Source organism: Erythrolamprus reginae, chromosome Z (assembly GCF_031021105.1).
Source record: "Erythrolamprus reginae isolate rEryReg1 chromosome Z, rEryReg1.hap1, whole genome shotgun sequence".
Classification (NCBI taxonomy): Eukaryota; Metazoa; Chordata; class Lepidosauria; order Squamata; family Dipsadidae; genus Erythrolamprus; species Erythrolamprus reginae.
This window is the reverse complement of record NC_091963.1, coordinates 27,190,492-27,217,726: the sequence shown is the minus strand read 5'-3', so window position 1 is coordinate 27,217,726 and position 27,235 is coordinate 27,190,492.

Here is a 27,235-nt window from a genome sequence, read left to right as displayed (position 1 = left end):
AAGAAACAACAAACCAATTTTAAAGAAACCAAAATAAAAGTGCCCACGGATGTCATTTTGATGTCACCAGCAGGTCACTACCAGTTCGGGAAAACCAGCCCGAATCGGGAGAAGAACTACCCTGGGCAGAGTCTTTAAACATCAGTATATTCCATCTTCCCAAAAGTGATGTCCATAATCACATAATGCAGCTGAATATACTTGAACACATAATGTTTATGTTTATTTTGGTGCTTGCATTAATACAATCCAAGCAAGCAAGTTTTTAATATCTCACTTGTTTTTTATAAATTGTGTTTTTTATATTACATTTCAAATCTCTTCATATATTTTCATATATCTGGTTTTTTCAAACATTGTATAGAATTAAGCATTTTATTTTACCCTAAAAAGAGATAAATCAGTTTCTTTATTTTGTTTCCTCTATGAAATGTACAATAATAACACAAGCTTATCTAATAATTTTTGAAGTATTCCAATTTATTGAAACTAAAAAAAATGTAGCATGTTTCTTGTCTTTTGAAAAGCAAGAAAAATAGTTAAAAAAGTAATTTGGAAAAATAAAACAGCTTGAAGGCAGGTAACTTTTTCAACATAATTCATTACATGACATTCAGGAAGTAAATTTGGTTCTCAAAAGGATAAAATGGAAGAGTTGTAGTGCATACAAATGTATTCTAAATAGTCTAGTAATGGCTAAGTGGGCTTTAGAGCATATTAATCAATTTGGCTTTAGTAAAAAAAATATAATTACTAATAATAATTACTAAATTTTGGCTGATTCTTAAATATTCTTCCTGATGCAGGATAAAGTAAAAATGTTTTCTCAGTAGCATAAACTGTATAAACATCCTTATACAACAATGTCCTACAAATTTATTTCATCTGATTCCATCAACACTGCAAGTTCTGGCAGGGGCATCTACAGGGAGGGGATTATAACCTCAACTATATATTTAAACTCAACCCATTTTTAATATGTATTGTGCATATATTGGGGATTTGATCATATGGTCATGGCCACCATTTCAACTTTTTAAAAATCTCCTCCATGGATGACTCTGAGTGCCACAATTTCCAGCCTTTGTTCACAACGTCTCTCAGAAGTTGTGGATCTGTAGTCTCAATAAACCAAAAGAATATGCTAAAGTGATTTACGTAACCTTCCATTATTTAATTTCCTATGGACATCATATAAACAATTCAGATGTCTGCAGAAAAGTAACTGGCTTAGGGTAGATAATTCATACAAACCATACATCTATATATGATGCCACCATGCATCATAAGAACAATAATAACCCTGTAATAACTTTGGAGTTAATTAAGAGTGTCAAGTCCTCTTGTATATACGGTATAGTGAGCAACCCTTCCAGAACTGAGCAAAAATCTAGTCTTCAAATAACTTTTACAGAATTATAGATACATTGAGGCCAAGGGTGACAAGGTGTGGCTGGGAGGGGAGGGGTTGTGTGATGCACCCTTTAACATGAGTGACATTGAGTTGGCTATGTAGCCAACCCAGCAGCCAACCCAGCAGGGGTGGGCTACTGCTTGGATAAGGGGCGAGTACAAGTGCACTAGATTGCCTTCCGTCCCCTGTCCTATTGCTCTCCTATATCTCCTATACCTTTCTTCTATTCCTATATCTCTTCTTCTATTCTTTCATTGATATGTTCTATTACTATATCTTCTTTTCTATTATTTCTTAGATATATTTTACTATGAGTATATCCTCTATAACCTTCATCATGTATTTTACTATGTGTATATAGATATATACCCACTAAAACCCTCATTGTATATTGGACAAAATAAATAAATAAATAAATAAAAATAAATAAATAGGGAATGCAGTGGGGTAGTGAAAATGGAGCTCTACCCCAGAGCACCCAGTTTGCACTGAAAGATGTTGAAAGAAAATGCAGGGTCTCCAGCATAAGCCACGCCCACAGTGTGGTTGTAAAAATTTTGGTAGCCCTTCACTGCCACCTAGTCACATGCCAACCCAACCACGCCTACCCAATCACATGACTACACCACATCCACAGCACCGGTAGTAAAAAAAAAATTGAACCCCATCATTGCGGTAATATCTGAGTGGGAAACATCTTTTTCTAAGTAAAGGAGAAAAAAAAGCAATATTCAACCAACCAGATTCAAGAAGGAAATGATTGATGACAGTTAGAAAAAGGCAATTTAACTCAAGTAGCCTTAAACCCAATGTACTGCATATTCTTAATTGGCTACTAAGGAAGCTAGCAATTACGCCAAGTTGTACAACATTTTTAAGATTGGATGATACTAGTGTAATTATAATAAAAAATTATTCTAATAGAAAAGGAATGTGTGTATTTCACTGGATGATCTACAGCCAGTTAATTCTTTTGGCAATTACTATAAGAAATACATTGACTTCACTAGACCTTTTACTGTAGCAACAAATTCTTGTTTGCTTGGAACACTGAATATGAAATAAAATAATAATATAGCCCTTTAAAATAGGGACCTCCCACTTCAGATTTTTTTCTTATTACTGCAACATACAGTTACTGTTATATTGCAAAACAAACAAACCCAAACAAACAAAACAGAGCATGTTATGTCATATATTACATATGTATTGATGGGTTAATCTTGTTGAATGAAATCATACTCTTGTGACATTTTTGAAGAAAGCAACTAGCATGGAACATTTTTTAAAAAGAAAATCTCAGTGACAATAAGAAAAAAAATAGTTAGCAATATCCTGCAATCTTTATATTTGTAGACTTTGCCACTGGAGAATTTGGAAGCAGACTGAATTATTTATTTGAAGTACAGCCACTATTGTTTTTGTTGTTAACACTGGCTTGTGGTCATGGATGTTGTGATCATCAACAGAAATTCACTTCTACTTCCGGAGAGGGGCGGCATACAAATCTAAGTAATAAATAAAAATTGTATTAGAAATTTTATTGATGGATTATATCCTATTATTGTCATTTTTTGTTCAGTGTTTATTCTCAATTATTAGGTGTCTAAATGATGAATTAAGGGCACATCTTTCTGTGATACTAGTTACTTTGAGGATCCTTTGACTATAATATGTACAGTGTTCCCTCGATTTTCGCGGGGGATGCGTTCCGAGACCGCCCACAAAAGTTGAATTTCCGCGAAGTAGAGATGCGGAAGTAAATACACTATTTTTGGCTATGAACAGTATCACAAGCCTTCCCTTAACACTTTAAACCCCTAAATTGCAATTTTCCATTCCCTTAGCAACTATTCAGATTATTACTCACCATGTTTATTAATTAAAGTTTATTAAAAAAATATTTATTAAAGGCAGACGAAGGTTTGGCGATGACATATGATGTAATCGGCTGGGAAAAACCGTGGTACAGTGATCCCTCGTTTTTCGTGGGGGATGCGTTCCGAGACCGCCCGCGAAAGTCGAATTTCCGCGAAGTAGAGATGCGGAAGTAAATACACTAATTTTGGTTATGAACAGTATCACAAGCCTTCCCGTAACACTTTAAACCCCAAATTGCAATTTTCCATTCCCGTAGCAACCATTTAGATTATTACTCACCATGTTTATTTATTAAAGTTTATTTAAAAAAATATTTATTAAAGGCAGATTAAAGTTTGGCGATGACATATGATGTCATCGGGTGGGAAAAACCGTGGTATAGGGAAAAAACCCACGAAATATTTTTTAATTAATATTTTTGAAAAACCGTGGTATAGACATTTTGCGAAGTTCGAACCCGCAAAAATCGAGGGAAAACTGTATAGGGAAAAAACCCGCAAAGTATTTTTTAATTAATATTTTTGAAAAACCGTGGTATAGACTTTCCGCGAAGTTTGAACCCGCGAAAATCGAGGGAACACTGTATATGTTTGAATCATTCCCTATGTTGTGGCAGGCAGTTCAGTTAATTGTTTAGTTGGTCCCTCAAGATTGTTCCCAAATGGCTTAATTCTCTATTTACCAACCCTAGATGACATCTTGGGTTACTGAGGACATATCTGGAATATTTGTAGAGAAAAATTAAATTTGAACCTGACTCTGTTACAGAATTCATATCTGAGTTCAAAGCCATAAGGGAGAGAAAGTACCTTTACTTTTTTTTAACCCTTTCCACTTTATTTTTATTTTATTTATATTTTTGTCAAGCTTAACAGATACAAGTATAAACATAATAATTAATACAGGAAATGGATATGAATATATGGGGACGGTAGGACAAGGATGGTAGGCGTACTTGTGCTCTTATACACATCCCTTTAAAGACCTCTTAGGAATGGGGTGAGGTCAACAGCAGATAATCTAAGGTTAAAGTTGTTGGGGTTTGGGGAAGAAACCACAGAATCAGTTAGTGATTGAGTTTGGAGCGGTTTACCATACGTTTGTATTTATTGTTCGCTTGTTTGTTCTTGTGGTTGAAGCTGAAGTATTCATTGACAGGTAGGACATTGTAGCAGATAATTTTATGTACTACAGTGGTACCTCGAGATACGAGTTTAATTCGTTCCGGATCTGGGCTCTTAAGTCGAGCAGCTCTTATCTCGAACGACTTTTCCCCATAGGAATTAATGTAAATAATTTTAATTGGTTCCAGCCCTCAAAAAACTCACAAAGTTAGTCTAAATTATGCAGAAAGACATGTTTTTAATGAAGAAATTTACATGTACATATAAATGAATAATGAAGTTTCTTTCACTTAACTTGTAAACTTTCTTAAACTTTTAAATTTACATATGTTCAACTTCTCTGCCACCCAATCCTGTAGGACAGAGGTCCCCAACCCTTTTTGCACCAGGGACCGGCTTTAAGCGATCAAGAGAGGAATGGGTGAATGAATGGACGGAGGGTGGGAAGGAAGGAAGGAAAGAGGGAAGGGACAGGAACAGAGGAAGGAAGCAAGGAAACTTATGAAAGGGGAGAGTAAGAGAGGAATGAGTGAAGGGAGGGAGGGAGGGAAGAAGGTGGGAAGGAGAAAGAAAAGAAGAAATAGAGGAAGGGAAGGTAAAAGAGAGAAAGAAAAAGAGCAAGAAAGAAAGAAAGAAAGAAAGAAAGAAAGGGGGAAGGGACAGGAACAGAGGAAGGAAGCAAGGAAACTTATGAAAGGGGAGAGTAAGAGAGGAATGAGTGAAGGGAGGGAGGGAGGGAAGAAGGTGGGAAGGAGAAAGAAAAGAAGAAATAGAGGAAGGGAAGGTAAAAGAGAGAAAGAAAAAGAGCAAGAAAGAAAGCTGCAAGCCCCCCCCCCGAGCCCCCCAGGCCAGCTGCAACCTTTTAAAACACGCGCGCCGCTTCGCAGCTGTCTTCTGAAGCCGAACGCGGAAGTTAGCGTTTGGCTTCAGGAGACAGCTCCTTGGTGCTTGTATCTCGAATTTGGGCTTGTAAGTAGAACAAAAAATCTCTCCCCTCCCAGCTCTTATCTCGAGTTGCTCTTAAGTAGAGCAGCTCTTATGTCGGGGTTCCACTGTATGTGTGAAGTTTCTGAAAAATACCCTAATTAATTCAGGAGCCCTGAACCAAAGTTCAAAAGTAATACAAAGATTTATTAAAAGCGATATCTTGGCAGTACTCCAATGTAGCCCAAACTGAATTCAACCCAGCTACATGTCATCTTGACCCTGTTTCCACATTTCTCATTGGCCATGTCATAAATCACATTGTCCAATTAATCATGTTGGCAGGTTGTGACCCACACACCCTTTCTTCTGTCTCCGGTAACCTGGGACACAATCAGTAAAATAAACATTTGTGGAATACATTTTTCTTTTCATGACAACTTGAAATTTTTGCAAGTTGTCACTATGCTTAGGTTGGATCGAAAACGGTGATGTTTTAAGTTGTCTAGGCCTAAAATTTCAAGTCTGGTGGCATAAGGTTTTCTGTGGTGAACAGAGGACTGCAGTGCATTTCTCATGAAATATTTCTGGATTCATTTGATTGTATTAATGTCTGATATGCAATGTAGGTTCCAGACAGGGTTCCAGATGAGCTGTATTCAAGAATTGGTCTAGCAAATATTTTGTGTGCCCTAGTTTATAATCAATATTATTGGAGAATAAGCTACACATGATTAGGTTAATAACTTTTAATGCCCTTTTGGCGATGCTGTTACAGTAGGCTCTGGCACTTAGATCATTTGAGATGAGTAACTCCAAGGTCCTTGACAGAGTGAAGCTCGTCTGCAAGGTTGTATCTGCCCAGATTAAATTTTGTGTTCTGATTTTTTTTTTTGCCAATATGTAAAACAGAGAATTTGTTAGTTGAGATTTGGAGTTGCCAATTGTTGGCCATTCTGACAGATAGTCAAGGTCTTTTTGTAAGGTAACAGCATTGTCAGTGATGTTGAATAGTTTTACATCATCAGTGAATACAGTTGCTTATACTATGATTGTAAAGGTCGTTTATGTAAATGCTTCCTTAGGGGACACCATTAAGGTTCGATAGGGCATTCCCTGTTTTGACCATTATTTATTTGGACTTGTATGCTGCCCCTCTCTGTGGACTTGTTGCTGTTTGATAGGAACACAGCTATCTACTTATCCAGGGATCTGGAAATACATAAGATTTTAGTTTTAGAAGTAGTTTGTTGTATACTAATGAATCAAAGGCTTTGCAGAAGTCTATATAAATTTTGTCTATTGCTTTACCCTGGTCGAGCTGTGAAGTCCATATGTTTTTACAGTGTAAGAGTTGTAGGTTGCAGGACAATTTTTTTCTGAAGCCAAACTGCTTTTTAGAGAGTAGGTTGTTTGTCTCTAAATAGAGGGTAATAGATTGATTTATGATTGATTCCATGTGGTGCAACATAATGAGATTGGTCTGTAATTTTCAACTAGGCGGGGTCACTGTTTTTAAAGATAAGGATGACCGTGACTAGTGACCATAAATCAGGCAAGAAGCTGGTTCTGAAAGATATTTCATAAATTATGCTAAGAGGTTCTGCTCTGCTGGTTGAGAGCTTTTGGAAGCAGTAGGCACATAATCCATCAGGGCCAACAGACAGAGAGGAGTTTAGGTTGTGTAATGCCCTTTCAATGACATCTTCTGTGAAATTGACATATAGTAGATCATTGGGAAATGTGGGGCATGACCCGTTGCTGTTTACAAAGACTGAACTGAAGAATCTGTTGAAGAGGTTGGCCTTAATGATTTCATCATTTACAGTCTTTCTCATTTGGCCCTTTTAGTGGTAGGATGAATCTTGAGTCTTTAAGTTTGTTGTTTACAAAATTATAGAAGGCCTGCGTGGATTTTTTGCATAGTAGGTTTTGTTCTTGTTTGCAATGATAATGCTCGTTTGCTGTGATAATTGATACATTCTGCCTTATCTGTTGGCATAAGATTTTGTAGTGACTTTTGAAGTATGCTTAAGTAGAGTATGATTTATTAAATATGATTTATTAAGTATGATTCTGCTTTTTACAGATTTGATTCCCTGACTCTCTTGGCTCCTTTGTAGGGATGAAAGAGATGTGACAAACTGAATTGAATCTATGATTTACGGTCCAAGACTTGTTATAGGAGGTAGTATTTTTTGCAGTTTTGAAAGAGGCCTACTGACATCCACTTTCTCAAGTGACCATATCTTGATCTAGTATTCTAAAAATTTCCCTGTGGAAGTAGCTTGAGTATATTGTCTTTTTTTGGTCTGATGAAATCCTTTATAGCATGGGCAAATAATATATTCAACTCCTTACTGTAACCTGAATTGATCCATTAAGATCAACCAGGAAGGACCCACTGATAGTTCTCATTTCTGTAAAATGAAGCAAATGGGTGCTCACAGAATTGTTCGCCAGGGAAAGTGCCTATTTTAGGGAACAGCCATCCAACTGAATTTCATTTAACATCCGGATCCATGACCTTCTTGTGATTAAGAATGAGCTTTTCTGGCCAAAGTTTGGATTTATTAGATTTATTATTATTATTATTATTATTATTATTATTATTATTATTATTAGTATTTAGATTTGTATGCCGCCCCTCTCCGTAGACTCGGGGCGGCTCACAACAATAACAAAGACAATGTAAGAACAAATCTAATAATCTTAAAAAAAAACACTAAAAACCCCATTATTAAAAGCAAGCATACACACAAACATACCATGTATAAACTGTATAGGCCCGGGGGAGATGTCTCAGTTCCCCCATGCCTGACAGCAGAGATGGGTCTTAAGAACTTTATGAAAGGCAAGGAGGGTGGGGGCAGTTCTGATCTCCGGGGGGAGCTGAATGAAAGCCAGGTGGATAATTTTGGGCCATTACTCTCTCTAAACCCAACATACCTCCCAGGATTGTTGTTGTGGGGAAAATGGGAGGAGGAAGATGTGTTTGATGTGTTCATTGCCTTGAAAAAAATGAAGGTGGGTTATAGACATATCGGAGGGCATGCGAGGTATTGCTCTATGTCAGTTCCAACATGCATGCACGTGCTAGCCAGCTGATTTTGGGCCTAAGGCCTGGCCGTTTTGCTCTCCAGAGGCTTCAGGAAAGCACAATGGGCAAACCAGAAATCTGTTTTTGCGATGTTCTGTTTTGTCCGTTTGGCTGCTTTTTCACTGTTACAGGCATGCATGGGGATTGGAGGGGTATTGTGTGCATGTGCAGGGGGCAGCACAGGGGTGCAGATGCATTGGGGGGGAATAGGTGTGGGCACAGGCACACATGCTAGCACACACATGTACTCTTTTGGCACCCAAATCAAAAAAGGTTCACCATCACTCTTATAGTGTAATTGTGATTATTTAACTTCAAAAGCTCTGAACAAGCAGCCAAAACAGATCTTATCTGGCAACTTCCTTTTTTGGATGGGGGAAAACAGATAATATATGGGTGTGGGTTTTAGACAGAAAAAAAATGAATAGTTAGGGGGAAAAAAGAATATATACTGTAATTCTTCTCACATGGGATTCAGATTCTGCCAGTATTTGATTCAACCCCACTCTTAAACAAGTAACACATTACCAGGAAAACAATCCATCTCTCCACAATAAAAAGCAGCCCCCTTTTGCAAACTTTTATCACAAAGGCATAAATGTGTTTTATTATTTTTTAAGTCCCAGGAGAATATTCACTGAACTATTGTTATCTCCTTGTAAAGGCATTTATCATTTTGTATGTCACACAATCAGCTTTACATGGAAAGGAGCATCACTTTGGTGCTTGATACATGTAATCATGTCCATCATGACATTATCATATAAACTATACAGTCCATATTGTATCATTTGCACAACTGCAAAACGCAAGTTGCATCATTTGCATAATTTCATAATGCCTGGGAAATTACTTGGTCCCCCCTGCAGAGAACAATGCTAGATTTTCTAAAATGTGCAATAGGAATCCTTTGGAAGAATCCACTTACAGAATTTCTGATTACTTTGTTCACTCTGTTTTGCTAAATTCCTCTTAGGGTTTTGTTGTCCAACATCTCTTTCCACTCATACATTGAAATATGCAAATCAAACCAGTATGATTCCCCCATTTTAATCTGGCTAACCATCGTAACTCAAACTCACTTTAGGCATGTATTTTGTTCTGCTCCTGTAATCTGTTTGATTACATCATTATTCGTTGTTGATTTTAATTCACAACACAAGAAGCCAAAGCACAAAAACACTGAATTAGGCAAAACATCCAATTCTAGGGGGGAAAATGGGACCAGCTAAAATCATAGAAATCAAAAAGAAATTTCTGGTCCTAAGGGGCTGATTTCCCGACAAGCATTTTAATCTTTTGTGTTTAATTTAGATTGTTGTTGGAGACCGGAAAATAGGATAGCCATCTGGAACACATTAAATGTGTTACTCCTAAATCTCTTGGGGAATATAATTTATGGTGACCTGTGTGTCCTGTGCTAATATTTTTATTCTGTAATTCATAATTCAAACTTTCTATAAACTTGAGGAAAGATGCCATGTGTCTTTTCCCATGTGTCAAGGAACAAATTAATACTTGTTTAGCAACTGATCAATTTGATTGATTTATTAGATTTATATCCTAGCCTTTCCCCAGGAATTTAAGTCAGGATATCCCAATGCAATCTCTTCTCCTTTTATATTTGCAATAACCCTACAAGGAAAGTTGGACAGAGAAAGAAAGAGTGACTGACTCAGAGTCACCTATGAGCATCACGGCTGAATAGAGATTTGAAGCTGGGTGACTCTGTTCCTAATCCAACATCTTAACCACTGTGCTTTAAGCTGGAAAACTCTATTCTCTGAATGCTACACTACTGATGACCTCTACAACACATTCCTACTCGAAATGAAAATTATCATCAGACTTCATGTACCTCTAACATGTACCATAAACAAAAAAAATAACCTCCCCATCTCAATAAGGAAATTACAAACAAGAAAAAAATATCTCTGGAGGAAAAATAAAAAAGGACAAGTTTCCAACTTCAAAAGCCGATATAAAAGCATTTGCAATCAAATAAAAGCAGAGTGCCTTATTTACTACAGCAAATAAGAGGAAAACCTCCTACGCACCAAATCTAATAGAGCTTTCTACAACTTTGTCAACAATAAACTCAAAGACTCTAGGCCTATCCCACCTCTCAAAGGACCCAACAACAAAGAATATCACAATGATTCATCCAAAGCCAACCTCCTCAACTCTTTCTTCGGCTCTGTGTTTGTTAACAGCAATGGCTCATCCCCAATTTCATCAATTGCACTTCAAACTCCCTCAACGACCTAACCCAAGTAGACTTCACTGAAGACCGAGTTGAAAAAGCATTACGTGAACTTAAACCTTCTCTATCAGTTGGACCAGGTGGTCTATGTGCTTACTTCCTAAAAAAGCTCTCTTCTGCCATAGCTGAACCACTTAGCATAATTTTCGAAAAATCCTTCAGAACCAGCACACTTCCTAAGCTCTGGTCGAAAGCAATGGTCATCCCCATCTTCAAAAAAGGAGACCCCTCTCTTGTCGATAACTACAGACCAATTTCTCTATGCTGCGTCCCGTGCAAAGTCATGGAATCAATTATAAACAAATCAATTACTCTCCATCTAGAAACTAATAATTTGCTCTCTAACAAACAATTTGGATTCAGAAAAAAACTATGCTGCAACCTGCAGCTCCTCCACTGCAAAAATATATGGACAACTCATCTAGATCAAGGGAAATCTATAGATGCAATTTATATCAACTTCTGCAAAGTCTTTGATTCAGTGGTCCACGACAAACTACTCCTAAAACTCAAATCCTATGGCATCTCAGAATCCCTCCATAGCTGGATCAGAGCATTCCTGTCAAACAGACAACAAGTGGTTAAAATAGGAAGCACCATATCTACCCTGTCCCAATTAAAAGTGGTGTTCCCCAAGGTAATGTACTGGGACCAACGCTTTTCATTCTCTACATTAATGACCTTTGCAATTACATCACAAGCAACTGTGTCCTCTTCGCCGACAATGTAAAACTCTTCAACACAACTACTCTCCAAAAAGACCTGAACTCTGTTTCTGAGTGGTCGAACACATGGCAACTCCAAATCTCAACTAGCAAATGCTCTGTCCTACACATTGGGAAAAAGAATATGAACTCCAAATACGAACTGAATAATCAAATTATCACAGATAATCCCCACTCGGTTAAAGACCTAGGTATACTAATAACAAAAGATTTAAGCCAAAGCCCACTGCAACAACATAGCCAAGAAGGCTTCAAGAGTTCTAAATCCTACATAGCTTCTGCTCTGGCAATCTCACACTACTTACCAGAGCTTACAAAACTTTTGCCAGACCCATCCTCGAATACAGCTCATCTGTTTGGAACCCATATCACATCTCAGACATTAACACCCTTCAAAATGTCCAACGATACTTCACCAGAAGAGCCCTTCTCCACTCGAAATAGAATACCCTACGAGACTAGACTTTCAATCCTGGGCCTAGAAAGCTTAGAACTAAGACGCCTTAAACAAGATCTAAGTATTGCCCACAAGATCATATGCTGCAACATCCTGCCTGTTGGCGACTACTTTAGCTTCAACCACAACAACACAAGGGCACACAACAGATTTAAACTTAATATTAACCGCTCCAAACTTGACTGTAAAAAATATGACTTCAGTAACCGAGTTATCGAAGCGTGGACTCCATAGTGTCATCCCCAAACCCCCAACACTTTACCCTTGGATTATCTATGGTTGACCTATCCAGATTCCTAAGAGGTCAGTAAGGGGCGAGTACAAATGCACTAGAATGCCTTCCGCCCCTTGTCCTATTGCTCTCCTATATCTCCTATGCTTTTCTTCTATTCCTATATCTCTTCTTCTATTCTTTCATTGATATGTTCTATTACTATATCTTCTTTTCTATTCTTTCTTAGATATCCTAAGATAAAAATACAGGAAATAGTATAAGGGCAGACTAGATGGACCATGAGGTCTTTTTCTGCCGTCAGTCTTCTATGTTTCTATATTTTACTATGAGTATCTCCTCTATAACCTTCATCACATATTTTACTATGTGTGTGTGTGTGTGTGTGTGTAATGGAGTAGAGGTAGTGTCAGGGTTCTAAGAAACACCCCCAAATGAAAGAAGAGTCTGACGCTAGGCATTCCTCAAAGTTCCATTTTATTAGAGATGTCATATTGGCATATCTGGGGAAACTTGAATCTGAAAGCTTCTGGGTTTTCCCCACCCAAATGGAAGTTCTACCCCAGCACTCACATGTCTATCACATGGTCCAATCAATGCATCATCCTGGCTGGAGAGACCTCCTAGTCACACCCCTCCAGGTCCAGTAGCCTTGACTTTTGAAGAAAGGAAAGTTATTATGGCTACATATTTCCTCAGCTCTACACAATCCCCCCTTCCAGTGTCTCACAGTCCAAATGTGGCAGGCCTGAAGACCCAATGCCCAAAATAGTTTCCAGGTGTGACAGAACATCACACTCTCATCTTATGATAGAATCCTGCAATGAGATCAAGAGAGCAACATAAAGTGACATTTAATCTGTTCTGCCGGGCTCTCTGGTAGAATCCTCCCAAAAATTCACAGGTACAAATTTCAGACACACACACATGTTTGAAAATTCAAAACAATGTTCTTTATAATGAAAATTCACTTAAACTAAGCCCTCTTTTGGTATAGCAAAGAGCACTCTTCTCCAAACAAACTGGTAATTTGTACAAGTCCCTTATCAGTTCTGTGATACTTAGCTTGCAGCTGTGAGGCAATTCACAGTCCTTCTTCTTTCACAAAGTGAAACACACTTTGCTCTGGTTTAGTTTCAAAGCGGGGAAAAATCAGCACACAAAAGGTCAAAGTCAGCAAAGCAGTCATGAAACACCACGATCAGATAATCCTCCACAATGGCCAAACCCACAGGCTGCTATTTATAGCAGCCTCACTAATTACCACAGCCCCACCCAACCACAGGTGGCCTCATTTTCTTTGATAATAATCTCTCAGGTGTTGTTGCCTATGCATCGCTCTCCCCATGCGTGGCTGTATCATTAACTCTTGTTCTGAATCCAAGGAGGAGCTAGATAATTGATCTCCTTCTGAGCTATCTGCCCCACTCTCCTCCTCCCTGTCACTCATGTCTTCTTGGTCAGAGGAGCCTTCATCAGCAGATTCCACCGGGGGCAAAACAGGCCTGCAGCATGTGGATGTCTCCCCCACATCCACAGTCCTTGGGGCAGGAGCTGGGCCAGAGCTAACCACAACATAACCAATATCACTTAACCACCCTTCCCCCCTGGGGGGAGGGCTTTGGGTTCTCAGAATATTTATCATAGAATTGCTTCACTAGCCTGTTTGCTTTCAGGTCGAAGGAATTTCCACTTCATGTTCCAAATTATATTAGAGCTCCTAACATCTTGTAGATGTGATTACTGGAAGGTGGCAACTGGAGAAGAAATTCTCAAAAACGATAGGAAATTCCCAATGTAGGCTTTATGCTAATTTAAGTGTTTCACAGATCTTGCCATTTGACAAGATATTGATGTTAAGTATTTCTCCGATCTTGCCTTTGGGGCTACTGTTAGCAGGCTTGTAACAGCTGCTGGAAATTGCCAAGTGCTCACATTGTTCCTTCCCCTCTGGATAATAAAGACAGTGTTTCATAATGAAGGCATTCTTAAAAGTCCAAAAGGTCTGGAGTCAGAGCACTCATTTAATCTTCTTGAACTTTTCTCTCACTCTGGGTCAGACACACACCAAACATGGCAATAAATCTTGACTCTCCTGAGACTTTACTAGTACTAAGGAATTTGCTTATAACGTAAGTTCAGAAGCACCACACAGCTAGATCCATTTATTTTATAGTTATAATAGTTATAATGTGTATAGGACGCCTGTCTGTTTAATTTATATTTGAATTTAATGATTTTAACTGTTGTTTTAATTAGAGGTTTATTGTACCCTGCCCAGAATAGTTTTTGTGAGATGGGTAGATATATAAACCTGAAAGATAGATAGATAGATAGATAGATAGATAGATAGATAGATAGATAGATAGATAGATAAACAAACAAACAAACATATACATTTTATTGCAGACAACATAGAAGATTTTTTTGGTCATCTATTTACTGTTGAATGCAGAAATCAAGCCATGCTTTTGTGTGTGTGTGTGTATGTGTGTGTGCGCGCGCACACACACACACACACACACTTCAGGTCTATGTTTTTTCTATGTTTTGGGGATCAACAGAACTTTAGTTAAGATTTATGTAAAAATTCCCTTCTAACCCTTATGGGTGTCTCTGTCTTCATCAGTCTCAGTACTCTACTAGTTTGTGTAAGTTCTGTGCAGGATCTTAGCGGTTCCTAGCCCTAAACTCTTCTAGAGCAGTGTTTCCCAACCTTTTTTGAGCCGCGGCACATTATTCACATTTACAAAATCCTGGGGAACATTGAGCGGGGGGGGGGGGGGGAGGGCACTAAAAAAAGTTTGGACAAAAAAAATCTCTCCCTTCCTTCCTTTTGCTCTATTTCTCTCTCTCTCTCTCCCTCTTTCTCTCTCTTCCTTCCTTCCTCTTTCTTTCCCCCTCTCTCTCCATCCCTCTTTGTTTCTCCCTTCGTTCCTCTCTTTTTTGCTCCGGGCAGGGCGCTGCAGCTGCCGGAAAACGTGGCAGGCGCAAAGAAGGAAGCTGAGCTTCCGGTCTCACAACTTTTTGCTCTTTGCACTCTTAGCAAAAAGTTGCGAGACCAGAAGCTGAGCTTCCTTCTTCGCGGCACACCTGGCCATGTCTCGCGGCACACTAGTGTGCCCCAGCACACTGGTTGGGAAACACTGTTCTAGAGGGAGAGCTCTGATGTTGCTCTGTTGAGCCATTTCTCCAGCTTAGGAGTCATAGCCCTGAGTTCTGCTACTACCTCAGACCTTTGTGGCTTTTACTTTCAACATCATTTCCAGTTCCTTCTTCTGGCCCTGGTACATACATATACACATACCTATTATGTGACATTGTTCTCTCCATTGTATTTTCTTCTTGGAATAAATGGTGCAAGTACTTTTGGGGGCTGTTTTTTAAATGATTGGTTTTGAATGCATTGGAGGAAAAGTGTGGGTCCATCAGATAATTTCAAATGCTGAACCTGGATGAATCAATTATCCTTCCGTGGTCCCTTCCTCGAATGTCCTCATTCATAATAGTATAAAGATGAATGGCTGTAGTCTCTACTGCTAAGAGAGCTGGAGCTGAAAAAAGAAAAAGAAAAGAAACCAGACCTTAATATAAATGCAATGCAGAATGAGAAATTGGTTGCTAGCAGTCTGCTAGGAGGAAACAGCAAGAGAAAAAATCCAGGATATAAATGTTGGGAAACACGTACAGAGAAATCTAGACTCCTAGACTTTGCAAAAAGCAACAATATCTTTTCTTTGTCTTTGAAGTGTAAGCAAGTATGTTCTTTTGAATGCAATGTGAATTCTTAGAGAAAAATAATTATGCTAATTACTGACTCGGTATTATTAAAGTAATTACTTTAAAATACAACACAAATTGAATTAGCCCATTCTCCAAGTTTCATTTGATTAACCTGAATACTGATCTAACAAATTTCTGAAAAACCCTGGAGTCCAAATTGGTCCAATGGATTCCCAAAATATAAGGAATCATGTTAAGGATTAAATGAGTATAGTAAATTTAATAAATTGAAACCAATTTGGTTCAGGTTATTAACCAGTTGAGTTTCTTAAGGCCAGAGATTTTACTTATAGGAATGACATTTGTACAGAAATATTCAAAAAATATTCCTTTTAATTGATTTTGCTATATGTATGCTTAAGGAAAGGGTATATACAGAATCATTCATGCCATACTGAGGATGGACTATGTCATCTTTATTAATTATCATAGACATACATGACAAAAACAACATATAACATTTAATGGAGCTACAGTCGCTCCGCTTAAAATAGAAGTCTTCATAGTACATAAAAAGGAAAAATCTTATTGTTATTTAACAACATCTAAGAAATTTTATGTAAAAATATATATTATAATGCACTACATAAAAATATGTCTAAAAATATATAAGGATATATATAGAAATTCTTAAATTTATAAGTAACCACAGTCTAATATATTTTTTATATTAAGTTCAATTTTTAAAATAATATGACAACAAACATTATGTCTTTGTCTTTTTATCCCACCAGATATATACCTTCTGCCAAATATCATAAAATTCTGAATCTTCTTGATTGTTTAACCACCTCATCATCATATCGAGCTCAGCACATTCGAAAACTTTCTTAAGTATTTCTGCTTCTTTTGGTATCTCCGTTTCTTTCCATTTTTGAGCAAAAACTATCCTTGATGCTACTAATATATGAACTATTAAGTAATATATATCTTTTTTATAATTATTATTTGATATACCTAATAAGAAAAATTCTGGTGTTTTCTTAATTTCTTGCTGTGTTACTTCTTTTAACCATTTTTCTATTAAGTTCCAGTATTCTTTTACTTTTGGGCATGTCCACCAAGTATGGTAATAGGTACCTATTTCTGTTTTACATTTCCAACAATTAGGTGACTTAGTTTGAGATTCTATTTGGTGATAAATGCCATCTATAAAACATCTTAATTTGATTTTCCTTAAAGGAAGTTGACTTCGTTATTTTCCATTATATGTCCACACTCTTTCCCAAGTATCTAAATCTATCTCTTTATTTAATTTTCTGCACCAACTAATCATATTGTCTTTTAATATCCAATCTATATTTTTACAGTTAATTAAAAATTTATATGTTTTCCCAATCAATTTTCCTTGGTTTGCTGTTAATAGTTTACCTAAAACATTGTTATCTTTTCTAAGTATATATATTTTCTTATCTTTGTAAAACCTAGATTTAATCTGTGCATATTGCCACCAGTCTATAGTGATACCTGCCTCCAATAATTCCTGTTTCATTTTTAAATTCCATTGATTGTCTACTAGATCCTTATATTTCCATATTTTACCTTCTTGTATTAAATTTGGAGAACTTATAGCTTCAATCGGAGATATAGCTTCAATCGGAGATTCTGGCATAACTAAAAAATGATCTTTCTTTATATCATTCCAAACTTCTATAAGTGCCTTTCTAATTGTATGTCTCTTAAGGTAAGAATGTGTTTTGTGTTTTTCATACCATATAAAAGCATGCCACCCTAACATTAAATCATGTCCTTCCAGATTTAACAATCTTCTATTTTGTAAAGCAAGACATTCTTTAATCCAAGTTAAAGTTGCTGCTTGATAATACAGTTTCCAATTTGGGAGGCCGAGGCCTCGTCTTTCCTTTACATCTTCTAATGTGCATAGTTGTATTCTGGGTTTTTTATCTTGCCATGTAATTTTTTTCATTGTCCTCATCAATTCTTTAAAAAACCCTCTTCCTGGGTTTATAGGGATTACCTGAAATAAAAACAGAACTTTGGGTAAGATATTCATCTTAATTGTGGAGATCCTACCTAGTAATGATAGTTGCAAGTTATTCCAAATTGCTAAGTCCTTTTTAATTTGCTTTAAAAGTTTCATATAATTATCCTCTTTTAATGACATGGATTTTGCTGATACCCAAATACCTAGGTATTTTGCTTTCTTCATTATCTTCATATTTGATTTTATTTCTAATTGCTTTATCTGAAGGTCTGTCATATTTTTCGCTAATATTTGTGACTTATTTTAATTAATTTTCAGACCTGCCACTCTTCCATATTCTTCTATGGAGTCTATTAATTTTGGTCTTCTAATATAAAAACAACATCGTCTGCAAAAGCCTGTAATTGATATGTTTCTTTTTTAATTTCTAAGCCTTTAATATTTTTATCTATTCTTACCTTTGTCAATAAGACTTCTAATGTTAAAATAAATAGTAATGGTGAAATAGGGCAACCTTGTCTGACTCCTCTTTGTATTTCAAACTTCTCTGTTCGGTCATTGTGGAGAATAATTTTAGCTGTTTAGATAGAATATATGGCATCAATCATATTAAACAATTTAGCAAAAGACCCAGCCATTCTCAACAACTATCGTCCAGTCTCCAACCTTCCCTTTATGGGGAAGGTTGTTGATAAGGTGGTGGCGCTCCAGCGGTCCTTGGAAGAAGCCAATTATCTAGGCCCTCAGCAGTCAGGATTCAGGCCTGGCTACAGCACGGAAACTGCTTTGGTTGTGTTGATGGATGATCTCTGGCGGGCTCGGGACAGGGGTTTATCCTTTGTCCTGGTGCTTCTTGACCTCTCAGCGGCTTTCGATACCATCGACCATGGTATCCTTCTGCGCCGGCTGGAGGGGTTGGGAGTGGGAGGCACTGTTCTTCAGTGGTTCTTCTCCTATCTCTCCGGTCGGTCGCAGTCGGTGTTAGTGGGGGGTCAGAGGTCGACCTCTAGGTTGCTCCCTTGTAGGGTGCCTCAGGGGTCGGTCCTCTCTCTCCTGCTATTTAATATCTACATGAAACCGCTGTGTGAGATCATCCAAGGGCATGGAGTGAGGTATCATCAGTACGCAGATGATACCCAGGTTTACATCTCCACCCCATGTCCAGTCAGCAAAGCAGTGGAAGTGATGTGCCAGTGCCTGGAGGCTGTTGGGGTCTGGATGGGTGTCAACAGACTCAAACTCAACCCTCATAAGATGGAGTGGCTGTGGGTTTTGCCTCCCAAGGACAATTCCATCTGTCCATCCATTACCCTGCGGGGGAATCACTGACCCCCTCAGAGAGGGTCCGCAACTTGGGCATCCTCCTCGATCCACAGCTCACATTAGAGAAACATCTTTCAGCTGGGGCGAGGGGGGCGTTTGCCCAGGTTTGCCTGGTGCACCAGTTGCGGCCCTATTTGGACCAGGGGTCACTGCTCACAGTCACTCATGCCCTCATCACTTCAAGGCTCGACTACTGTAACGCTCTCTACATGGGGCTACCTCTGAAAAGTGTTCGGAAACTCCAGATCGTTCAGAATGCAGCTGCGAAAGCAATCATGGGCTTCCCTAAGTATGCCCATGTTACACCAACACTCCACAGTCTGCATTGGTTGCCGATCAGTTTCCGGTCACAATTCAAAGTGTTGGTTATGACCTATAAAGCCCTTCATGGCATTGGACCAGAATATCTCCGGGACCGCCTTCTGCCGCACGAATCCCAGTGACCAGTTGGTCCCACTGAGTTGGCCTTCTCCGGGTCCCATTGACTAAACAATGTCGTTTGGCGGAACCCAGGGGAAGAGCCTTCTCTGTGGCAGCCCTGACCCTCTGGAACCAACTCCTCCCAGAGATTAGAATTGCCCCCACCCTCTTCGCCTTTCGTAAACTTCTTAAAACCCACCTCTGTCGTCAGGCATGGGGGAATTGAGATATTCTCTTCCCCCTAGGCCTATACAATTTATGCATGGTATGTTTGTGTATATGTTTGGTTTTTAAAATAAGGGTATTTTAATTATTTTAAGTATTAGATTTGTTATATGTTGTTTCATTATTGTTGTGAACCGCCCCAAGACTACAGAGAGGGGCAGCATACAAATCTAATAAATAAATAAATAAATACTTAAGTCCAATCTTCAGTTTTGTACTAATAGTCCAGGCTTGAGTCTAAAACCTGTTTGATTCTTGAAATCTGATTTTATTGTAGTTGGCAATCCATTGTTTGTCCATTTATAATCCAATTATAGTCAAATTATAATCCAAATTATGTACCAAAAATGTCTAGCTAGTGAAAAGTAAGGAGAGGTTTCTTCAAGTCAAACTACAAATAGCTTAAAACAACTTAAAATGTTTTATTCCCTATAATTTAATAAATCCAAAAACAGAATTTAAAAAAGCAAAAAAATCTTATGTTAAAGCCAGATAAGTCCAAATAAGTTCAAATATAAATCCAATTGTGCTGGAGTGTATTTAGTCCTTTGTCAGCCCATAATCCTTTGTTTCTTTATCTTCTTGGAATGTTAAGTCTCCATCTTGTATAACAATTTTCCTGTTGTTACTGTTGCTACTGTTGATACATAAATCCACACAGAAGGGGAGAAATTGGTACTTTTAATCCTCAATTTCCAGTGTAATTCTGACCAATCTTTATTCCCTCAGTTCTACTAACTTTAATGAAACTTTACAGGAATAAAGTCACAAAAGAAAGAAGATCCAATCACTCTAGTGTAGACAAGTAATTTTATGAGCGAATGCTGTTCCGTTTTTTCCCCCTGTTTACGCCGGCAAATTGTTTTAACTTTTTTTCCTTTGCCTTAATTAATCACATAAATTGTTCTGTTTTTAATTAGTTTTCTGTATATAATCGTCTTTTTACCTTCTTGCTTCTTTTTCGTCTGACAGACCTCTTTGTCTTTTTTCTTCTTCCCCTATTGATGGAGCTGCCGCTATGGCTGGGCACCGGGCATTCGGAGCCCGGATCTTTGTCCCTGGCGCTGTGGGGCAATCCTATACCTTCAGGGTATCGGTGGGTACCCCCCAGTTGTTCGGAGACCACCTTTTCTGAATCGAACTCTCTGGGTCTGATCGAACTGCTGCAAGTGCGACCGCCAGAGCAAAATGGATGACTGGGGAAGGGGCTCTGTCTCCAGCCCCCCACCGCGGCTTGGCTGCCATCCGGAAGTCCGGACTATGCCATGTTAACATGCCTTCACTTTTTTCTCATATTTGATAACTTGAATGATCCCTCTGATAGGACTTTGATCAGTTCTTTATTCAGAAACTGGAGCAGTGATAGATTTTGTCCGACTTGTCTTTCTTAATCACCAGAACTCAGAACTTTCTAGATCCATATCAAGGTCCTTGGTTTGCTTTCATAAACAACAGTTCAGAGAAATAATAACAATAGAAACCTCAGAAAAGCAGCTGAATTGTGAGAAAGACATATGATGCTCCAAGTCAGAGAATAATCTATTCAGAGAAGCAACATGGGAAATCTCATAGCTCTCATTTGAAGTGGCATAAAGCCTTACAAAGCTGATTTCTCATTGTCTAAGCTTCTCTAGCACTTCCAAATTTGACAGGTAAAACTGAGGACAACAGGGAAGGAGTATTTTTATGATAGTGTTCCCATTATGATGGATCTTTCTCAGAAATATCTGTCAGAGGCAATTTTTCAGTTGTGTTGATAACAGTTGTTGGTTAGCTCTGATGAACCCAGGCAGAAGAAGATATTGCAAGACCTAGGTCTTCCCAACTCCACATGTTGTGGAGGCCTTGGAGAAAATGTCAAATACAAAGTACAAATGGCAAATGCCCCGCCATTGGCTTACATCATTATCTTTTACTTCTCTTGCCTTCAAACTTCTCCTTTTAATAATAGGTGACCCAAAGTCAAGGTGGCAATAATAATTGTATGACTGTAAAAAATATGACTTCAGTAACCGAGTTGTCAAAGCGTGGAACTCATTACCGGACTCCATAGTGTCATCCCCAAACCCCCAACACTTTACCCTTAGATTATCTATGGTTGACCTATCCAGATTCCTAAGAGGTCAGTAAGGGGCGAGTACAAGGGTACTAGAGTGCCTTCCGTCCCCTGTCCTATTGCTCTCCTATATCTCCTATACCTTTCCTCTATTCCTATATCTCTTCTTCTGTTCTTTCATTGATATATTCTATTCCTATATCTTCTTTTCTATTATTTCTTAGATATATTTTACTATGAGTATCTCCTCTATAACCTCCATCATGTATTTTACTATGTGTATATTGATATATACTCACTAAAACCCTCACTGTGTATTGGACAAAATAAACAAACAAACAAACAAACAAACAAACAAACAAACCATTATCTTGTATTTTTAAAAACTCATTACTATTGAAATCCCTCTTCTCAATCTTTTATCATAATGAATCAAGTCTACCATTCTTACAAATTTGTATTTATTCATTTGCTATGTATATGTATGAATATATTTGAAATAAAGAGAACTTTTCAAAAAGATGCTCACTATTCTCATTAATTCTTGGATTTCTGAATGGTTTAATCATTTTTCTTTACTCTCTCATTTGACCCCCCCCCATCTTTCATTCATATTACCTATGTATACACTTATACATAGACCAGAATCATTTATTCAATATGTTGAACAGCTTAACATCTCATTCAAAATTGTATTGACACTATCATTTCCATGAATGTAATCATTAGTTCCCTTCCACTTTGTATAGCCCTTTTTTCTATTCCATCATATCCTTTTACTTTTACAACATACCTTTCCCCTACTTTCTTTCCTTTTTAAATTCACATTCTTTAATTTTTTTCTTGCTCAAATTGACCCAACTTTTAAGTCTTCCCATTCTAAGTGATTCTGAAACATGCTGTGGAAGATCTAACAATGTGCTAGGTAGCAGGTGTGGTTCCAGAATGGATGTTACTTATCTTTGCCTATGGAGATTAGCAAATGCCCTGCCATTGGCCTTTTTCTTTCTGGGCTGAGAAACTGAGCTGGGCTAAGCTCAGTTCTTTCACATTTTAAAAGAATATGAATATGAAATTTAGTATGAATGACTAGCAAGGATATTGTACCTGTTCCATGTGGTGTGTGTGTGTGTATGTGTGTGTGTGTGTGTGAGAGAGAGAGAGAGAGAGAGAGAATGAATGAGAAAATTGGTGAAGACTTCCCTTCCTTCATACCTACTCATATATTATTCGTGTATACACACGTGAAAATAAACAAACATACATATGTGAAATTTGCATTACACATTTTGAAAATCAGTTGACTGAGACAAAATCAGATACAGTAATTTGGAAATATTCAATTTAGTAAAGCTCCCCCCCTCCCTCCCCCCTCTCTCTCACACACACATGGAACAGGTACAATATCCTTGCTAGTCATTTATACTAAATTTTCAGGAAACTAAATAATGAGTAAAGAAGTGAAGCATATATTTACAAGAGATGGGCTAAAGCCAATAACTTGAAATAAGATTTAATTGTAAGCCTTTTTCTAGTTTATTTCTGAGATGGTGTGGTACATTAATTATAGGAAGTTCATCCAGAGTTTTATGAAATAATCTAAAAAGCACCCTTTCACCTTCTGTTCTCAAATTTGGCAGTGAAAAATTATTTTGACTGAGGTTTTTTTTTTTGAGGACTATTAGTTTTCTCCAATGGAATATAATTAGAACAGATATTTAGACTACTGTGTAATTGTACTGAAACCCTTTGATAATGTAATCACATCGTCTGTGTTTATTCATTGAGTTGTGGCTAATAATTCTAAAGTTAGGAAATGATGTCACAATTTTTCTAAAAAAGCAGGAAATAAAAAAACATGTTTTCCTCCAGTTTTTCATAATTTAGAAGGACAAATTGTCCTCAGGCAAATTTGTAAAAACTAGTCATTTTTGAATTCAAATATTCTTGGAAAATTGTACAAGGCAGAATTCTTTGTGTCCCTTTAATCTCAAGGGACCAATTACTGTGGTTTCAATAAAGCGCTTTGCACATGACTAAAAGCAATGTAGTTAAAAACATGAATTCACATTCATTAATTGCTTTTCATTCAACAATAAGTTACACTTTAAAGTAACAATTTGTTTTGTGGTGGAAAAACGTTACACTTTAAATAACAATTTGTTTTGTGGTGTCAAGTTGAAGTTTGGCATCAGTTTATGTTGCATCCAAATCAAATTCTGGGGGACATTCTCCCTGCTTTCATTGTTCAGTATAAAAACATTCCCAGAATCAATTTTAGACTCTTAGAATAAACAGGAGGAAGGACATTGGGGAGTTAAGTGACCTGGCTGAAGAATGCCTTGACTCCCCTTTCCTGACATTGGAAGAAAAGGAAAGACTTTTCATAGCTTGGACATAGCATAATAAAAACATTTTCAATAGAAAGAATATCTGTAGCTCAGGGGTGAACTTTGGAGTCCTTGGTGTTCTGTGAGCTTAATTGTTTACTTGCAGATGTTTCATTATCTGAGTAGGCAATATCCTCAATATCTCATAATGGCTAGGGACATATAAAAAGGCTCACTTGTACATTACATTTTTCAATTGTCATTACTGTCGTAGTTGCATAGATCTTTAGAAATTGCAAAAAAGGGGAAGGGGAGGAATATCTTTTTGGTGACGGGATACATGTCGCCCAACCCAAACATTAGATAAACAACAACAACAACAACACAAGAGCACATAATAGATACAAACTAAATGTAAATTGCTCCAAGCTAGACTGCAGGAAATATGATTTCAACAATATAGTGGTCTACGCCTGGAATTCACTACTGGATTCTGTTGTTTAATAGAAACATAGAAACATAGAAGTCTGACGGCTGAGAAAGACCTCCTGGTCCATCTAGTCTGCCCTTATACTATTTTCTGTATTTTATCTTAGGATGGATATATGTTTATCCCAGGCATGTTTAAATTCAGTTACTGTGGATTTATCTACCACGTCTGCTGGAAGTTTGTTCCAAGGATCTACTACTCTTTCAGTAAAATAATATTTTCTCATGTTGCCTTTGATCTTTCCCCCAACTAACTTCAGATTGTGTCCCCTTGTTCCTGTGTTCATTTTCCTATTAAAAACACTTCTCTCCTGAACCTTATTTAACCCTTTGACATATTTAAATGTTTTGATCATGTCCCCCCTTTTCCTTCTGTCCTCCAGACTATACAGATTGAGTTCATTAAGTCTTTCCTGATACGTTTTAGGCTTAAGACCTTCCACCATTCTTGTAGCCCATCTTTGGACCCGTTCAATTTTGTCAATATCTTTTTGTAGGTGAGGTCTCCAGAACTGAACACAGTATTCCAAATGTGGTCTCACCAGCATTCTATATAGCGGGATCATAATCTCCCTCTTCCTGCTTGTTATACCTCTAGCTATGCAGCCAAGCATCCCCCAATCCCAAAATCAATCTTACATTATCTACGATTGACTTCTCCCCCTTTCTATGAGGTCTATAAGGGGCAGGCATAAGTGTACCTTTTTGCCTACCATCCCTGTCTACTGTCTTTTTATCCTTTCTATCACTACTTTCTACCTATGTTATGTTAATACATACTATAATGCTGTAAATACATAAAATAAAATAAATAGATGGAGAACTTTCTTTATTCTTAGGAAGTGAGATAAGAACAACCTCCACTAATTTCCATTAAGTGGCCTGTTTAAGGAATAGCAACATTCCCTTCATATAGTTTGATGTATGTGCCTTGTTTATGCATTTATTTATTAAATATATTTGTGTGCTTAATGCTGTTCCTACTTAATACTGTATTAACAATGCACTGGAATGAAGAAACTAGCTCTTTGGTAAAGAAGGGATATACTTTTAGGTAATCTCCAGGAGCAATTAAAGCTCAAATTGGCAAATCCAAATCCTTTTTCTAGAGCTTATGCACCGGCTAGCTTCCAGATGTTCTCTCTGTAGCTGATAAGACTTGGAAAAATGAAAGTGCAATGCTCATATTGTGTGTGCAATTTCGGTGCGCTGATAATCCAGTTGTCCTTTTCTTTCAGAGGTTACAGAGAGAACTATCTATAACTAGATCAACAATTTTCCTCTTGGTATTACAGAGTTTTGCTGCTGGAATATGTTGTAAAATGTTTTTTTATGCACTTTGAGAAAGCAACCTTTTATGTAGTGGAAATCTCAGGGGCATCCAACCCTTCATTTATTGTCCATTTCAGCAAAATGTAACAACTTTGCTTACATCAGAAATTTCAATTTAGTCCAGTTTCAAAACCACATTGTGTTATACCTGTTGTGGATGAAAGGGATTTCAAGAAGAAGGTGGGAGCTCAAAAAAGATGGATTTTTCTATTTCTAATCAGAACAGCTGCAATGGCATGAATAATAGTCAGATGTGTATTTCAGTGGGTGATAAACCACATCTACCGGGCATTCATTGCTAGTTGCAAGTTGTTTGGAGAACATTTGAAATATTGTAGGATGATTTGAAGAAATTTTGGTAAAGATGGATTAAAAATAAATGTAATAGACCTTTAAAAACATTGTATAGTATAGACTAAGGATGGGTAATTCATTTTTCCAAGAGACCACATAAAAACTGGATGGTTGTGGAGGGCCATATCAATGTAACCTGATTTGATGTCCTCAAACTTGGCTTCTCATACCAATAATGTAAATGATGGCCATATTTACATTAGATTTCTAATTTCCAATCCACTTCATGTGGGCAGGACAGGAACAGCCTAAGGGTTGGATGTGGCAAGAGGACTGTAATATGCCCAGGTTTTGTATAGATAATGTATGTGAATGTGTGTGTGAGTGTGTTTGTATTTGTTGCCATCAGGAGATGACTACCAATTTAAATGAACTTGAAAGGGGATTGAACATGTTCAGCGAGGATCTGGCCATGCTATCAATAGTTACAATTCTTGATGGATGTAGAGTGTTTTCTGTATCGCAGGAAAAATACATACAGTGATCCCTCGATTAGCACGGTCTCGATTAGCGCGAAACGCTGCAACGCGGTTTTTCAAAAAATATTAATTAAAAATAATTAATAATAAAATAATCAAAATAATAATCAGTCTTCTATGTTTCTATGTTTCTATAAGTCCGCGCTAGTTCTCTCTCTCTTTCTCTCCCTGTTGCCGGCGTGGTATATGAGAGAGAAAGAGAGAGGTAGAGGTCGGGCGCATTACCGGGAGGTGGAGGCGGCGTGGGGACGCTGGGTGCCGGGGACACCGAGGAGGGGGTGGACGTGGCCTCTCAGCTGCAGAGCCGAACAAGGGTGGAGGCAACGGCGGAGTCCGGCGCTGGGGCCATGCGGGGCCGCTCATCCAGGGGGGCGTGGAC